A 6,000-nucleotide genomic window follows, 5' to 3' on the forward strand; every position below is an offset into this window, starting at 1 on the left:
GATTTATTCGCCGTTATCGTGAAGGTGGTGGCGACCGCCTTTGTTGGGATTATTTTGCTCCCGATGCAGTCTATGGGCCACAATTATTTCGACGTCGTTTTCGTATAAGTCAGGCGTTATTTCTACGCATTGTGAATGCACTAGAAGTTGATCCTTTCTTCCAACAACGTCTCGACGCTTGTGGCCGCTTTGGCTTCTCACCGATCTAGAAGTCCACAACGGCGCTTCGACAACTGGTATACGGTACTACTGCTGACTGTTGTGACGAATATCTCTGTATAAGAGAAATGACGGTCGCGTTGACGTGCTTGAAATTTTTTTGTAAAGTCGTTGTTCGTATTTTTAGCGGGGTTTATTTGAGGAGGTCAACCATTGACGACGTTCAACGACTACTTGCAATGCACGAGGCCAAACATGGGTTTTCGGGAATGTTGGGGAGCCTAGACTGCATGCACTGGACTTGGAAGAATTGTCTAGTGGCTTGGCATGGCGCTTACACTTGAGGGGATCAGGGCGAGCCCATTATTATACTTGAGGCCGTTGCTTTACAAGATCTGTGGATCTGGCATGCCTTCTTCGGAGTTGCTGGCTTAAATAACGACATCGACGTTCTCAACCAGTCCACGTTGTTCAATAACGTCCTATCGGGCAATAAAGCAGCGGTGCACTTTGTCGCCAGCAGTTCTCACCAAACTAGAGGCTACTACTTAACTGACGGCATCTACCCGAACTGGCCGGTGTAGAGGCTAAAATCTATAATTGAGGTTGACGTCTGCACGTTCGGATAGATTGGGCACTAGCAACCTATCAACACAATAACACGTAAGAGCCCTAGGTTGAACACAGGGAGGGAGTGTCGACCGTAGAGCCTCTGACGTTCAAGTCAGTAACAGAATATCAAAATAGAATGACAAACAGATTAAAATAAGAGAGAAAGATAGGTTGGAATGATGGATTATTCCAAGGTGTCGATTGCGTTCAGAGGGTAGAAACGGTGATGGCATGTTGTGATAATGAAAGGTGGAAGGCGGCCAAGTTGGCTGTTTCCGACTTGGGAGAGTAATCAATGTGGCGGCAGAGTAGAGAGAATTCAAGAGATAGAGAGCAAGTAGGATTTCCGTGTCCCTCTTATGATCTAGTCTAAATGTTTATACAGAAGACATCCAGCCGCTAGGGTATCTACAGTTTGGCCTCGTCAAAACCCTTATCTCTCAGGTTGTTGCGATTTGGACGGGATCAAGAAGATTAACCTCTGACTGCGTCAGCTTGGTGGGAGATATCTTTTAGGGTTTGACGGTTAGGAGACGTTTTTTAGGGTTTGATGGCTGCGTCTTATAACTTCGTCAATCTAGGTTGACGATAACCCTTGGACCGCATGCGATATATCCAGCTTGGTTGTGGATTCAAGTCGATCTATAGCTTTTCGGGCTAGATGGACCGATCAGTTTGACTAGTTGGGCCTTTTAAGATCGTGCCAAACTGGCGAACTAGCTTGATAGGCTTAGGTCGAGTGCGAATTATTCAGACCAACTGTTTAGACAAGTTACACTTAAAGTGAGATAGTCAACTTGGGTCAGTCCAGGTTGATCTTGCAATAAGTATAACTTGACTTATCGGGCTAGACGAACAAGTTTTCTTAAGTAATTGGGCTGGCCTTATTATCGATCCAAGTTGGTTCGAAATTTGTCGGGCTGGACTGACCGGGTTGTTCGGTTCATTGGTCTAGCTTGGAATGTTAATTGGGCTTGAGCCAAGTTGATGAATTTGATCCATTACAGCCGATATTCGTTAAAAGCTTCACATTTCCAAGTGACAAGAAAAAATGAAGGTTCAAATTGATGCAAGCAAGGAAGGGTGTGGAACAAGCTTTTGGTGTTCTTCAAGCTCATTGGGGTATTATCAAAGGTTCGAGTCGTTTATGGAAGCATGAGCATATGAGCAGTATCATGTTTACGTGCATCATATTGCAAAACATGATAATCGGAGATGAAAGAGAGGTTGCAGCAGCTTGGGATGGTGACGCCGGTGGTGAGGGATCAAGTAGCGTTTCTCAAACACAATACAATACTGGAGCACTGCCGGAATTCGCCGCCTATATGGCCCGAAGCTCAAACATGAAGGACAGTTGTTTGCACGCTCGTCTCCGCAATGATTTAGTCGAGCATATATGGGCACGCTTTGGTCCAGTTGAGCCATAGTTCGTAGATTTAATTTTATCAAAATTAATGTAATGTTTCATTATTTTTTGTTTTTTTTTAAATTTAATGTAATGTTGATTTTTAATTTAATGAATTTTAAGTTGTTAAATTTAATGTGAATTCTAATTAAAAATAATAATAAAATTAAATCCAAAATATAAATGAAATCAAAGAGTTGACTCTCCCATAGCGGAGGGTGGGCTCTTAAATGGTGGGGACCAAATTTAAGAGCCCACATTGGTTCTCCATAGTGGATGCTCTTAATAGAGTTAGTGTTTTTCATTTGAGTTAATGAGAATAAAAAAATAATGATATATATTCTTAACTAAAAAGATTATACTCCATCCGTCCCAACGAAGATGTTACATATTCATTTTTGGACCATCCCAACGAAGATGCTATATTTATAAATATTGAAAAAAAATAAGGGATTTTAATTGCAGAATTACAACTAATTAATCACTCTCTTATTACATTTTATCTCCTACTTTATCACTTTATTACGTTCTCCCTCATACTTTATCACTTTTATAATACACACTTAAAACACTAATCTACAATTCCTTAAATCCAATGTCGAAAAGAAATGTATCATCTTAATTGGAACGGAGGGAGTATTTATTATGAATAGATGAAAGTATCAAAAAATTCATATTTATTGTGGACGGAAGGAATAATATACATACACTATACACATAATCATATAATATGATATCCTTATTCCACTTATAACTCATTTAATCACTCCATTTAAAAGTGAACATATTTTAAGAGGAGAAAATAGATATAGAATTATACTCCCTCCGTCTACCAAAGATATGCCACAATTTCTTTTTTCGTCCGTTCACGAAAAATATGTCGCATCTATTTTTAGTAGTAGGGTCCACACCATTCCAATCACATTTAAAGTGGGACCCTTACTCCACTACCAACTTTACTCATATTTTATTAAAATTCGTGACAAAAGTAAAGTGACATATCTTTAATGGCCGGAGGGAGTATTTAGATAGTACTACTACATCTATAATCCGTTAACACCTAAGCACTTTATACACGTATATCTGATATAATTCGTCGGACATAGTATCCAGAATTTATACAGTATCTAATTTATATTATTGATAAATGATTCTGTAGTGATATTACACACATTTTATACAATGGATAATAATGGTATTGGATGAGTAGGTAGTGTCGGACTTTTTCTGAACAAACTAATTTGACACGAAACAATAATCATAATTCTGCTTCAAATCTTCCTCGCTCTTACTACTCAACAATTTTACTGCCTACGGAGTTATGGCCGTACAAGTCGTGTTGCTGAAGCCGCAGATTTAGTGCATTAAATTGAGAGATTCTTATCAGATTTGGAGCATCATTAAATTTGATAGGTTTGTGCTAATGCGCATCAATATCATCTCAAATTTACTATCAAATGTCCTAAGCAGTCAAACATACTTTTTCAATTCAGCATTAATATCCCTATTACTACATTTTATTTCATGAGGGCGGCTCGTCCATTTTGGATGGCCTAATTGATGGTAGTGGTGGAGTGGTAAATTTAATTTGTGAATGTTATGAATTCGAATTTTATCAATATTTTTAAGTCATATTATGTCTATGTGTGTACCAATAATAACGATTGTGCTGTTATATAACAAATCAATACATATTATAAGATATTTATATTTGAACTCAACATACAATCTAACATCAAAGATTTGCAAATTTTGAAACAAGATATGGAATTGGATTGAAATATGGTGTAGACAAGTCTTCTACTGAGACAAATTTTTGTGCACATAGTATCTAAACTCACTAATCAAATTTAGTAATATAAATGCACAAAAAATTGCGTGGTTCCATTTCAAGGGCCAAGCTTCGTAAGATGGCTTGTTTAAATTCAAATTCATATTTAATGATTTTTTCGTAACTTTTGTTGATGTTTAATTATTACCAAATCTGAATACTAGTTAAGTAGATGTTAGTTCGTAGATCAATCTCGCATAAAAGAGGTCGGCTCGAATATAATCGGGTTGACCCGCATCCAGACCCTAATCCACATTTTGATCTAAACTCGTATTCTAACCCAAATCGTATAAATGATACTATTCAGTTATACAAATGACATTACATGTAATTAATACTGTTCTATTGTATAAGTAACACTTCGTATAAATGATCGATACTATAACATTGTAAATGATCCTGCGTATTTAGAAATATAAATGACACTTTCTGTAATTGACACTATAAAATTATAAATGATACTCCATTCGTCCCTCTAAAAGTGTCTTGTATTCTATTTTGCATCGTCCCACTATAAGTGGCCTATTTTCACAAATGGAAAAATTTTAACCCTTAAAAAAGTGTGGGCCCTCCTACCACTGTTAACACATTTACACATTCTCCTTAATTCTTGTGCCGAAAAGTTTTGAGCCACTTATAATGGGACGGATGGAGTACTATAATATTCTAAATGACATTATAAGATTGAAAATGACACTATAACATTTTAAAATGTTACAGTGTCATTTATGTAATCGAATACTGTCAATTATAGGCAATGTCATTTATTTAATCGAATGATGTCATTTACACGATTTGAATCAGGATACGAATTTGAATCATGATACAGATCAAGATTTATATGCGGGTCAATCCTATTATACGGTACACTCGATTATACTCAAATTGTTGTGCGCATAAAATTCCTTCTGTATTTTGGATACAAGTTTTTTAATAAGATTAAATCAAACCATACAACATATGCATGATTAATGTCAATTTTAACAAATATAGCTATTTAGTAAATGACCATTTTCATTAAATTTTAACTGACTGGATTATTAATGAGTTTTTTTTATTATTTAATAATGATACATCCTTGTTCACGAAATATTTTCCTAAAGAAGAGAGGCACGATGTGCGTGTGTTGACATAGTGGTAGGAGATTAATGTCCAAGACTTGAAGTTCTGGGTTCGAGTCCTCCATCGCGCGGTCTTTGAATTTATTTATCTACTTATATAATTTATCAAAAAAGAAGAAGAAGGAAGGCACGAATTTTAAGAAAAAATTATTATTTATTCATTGAATGGAGAAATGGGCCCACAAATGAAGAAAAATGGGAAAAATTAATTAAGTTAGCGAGTGGAAAAAGTAACCCACAAATTATTACTAAAAATAGATTATGACAATTTTTTGTGGGCGGATCAAAATGCCAAATTAGGAAAACATTTCGTGGATGGAGGGAGTAATTAATTGTATTGTGAATAAAGAAAAAGACCTATTATGTGATAGAAAGTTTTCAAAAATAGAAATAGAACAATTTTTATGGACGTTCCGAAATGATAAAAAGGAACTACTCCCTCCGTCTCACAAGAATGTGCATCACTTTTGATGACACAAGTTTTAATAAAATGTTAGATGAGTGTATTGGACTGGAGAAAGTGATCCACTTTATTATAAAATAAGAATAAGAAATAAAAGTACGTATGTGTTGACTTAGTGGTTGAAAGTTAATGTCCAAAGCCTGAGATCCTAGATTCGAATAAAAAAAAAGAAATAAAATAAAAAATTAATTATGAAACGTCTTAAAATATATAAAAAAGTGTACGCTCTCGTGACATACGAACATACTCTTACGAAACAAAGAAATGCGGCGAGCTAGTATATTTAAGTTTCTTTCTGAAAGAAAATTAGAATGTAATATTTGTAATTTTGTTATAATGATAATGCTTACATAGTGAAATTAATGGGCAGCTGCTGAGTATCTTACAAAACCTACTCCTTACGTCAGCA

This window comes from Salvia miltiorrhiza, chromosome 2 (assembly GCF_028751815.1).
Source record: "Salvia miltiorrhiza cultivar Shanhuang (shh) chromosome 2, IMPLAD_Smil_shh, whole genome shotgun sequence".
In the NCBI taxonomy this organism is placed as follows: domain Eukaryota; kingdom Viridiplantae; phylum Streptophyta; class Magnoliopsida; order Lamiales; family Lamiaceae; genus Salvia; species Salvia miltiorrhiza.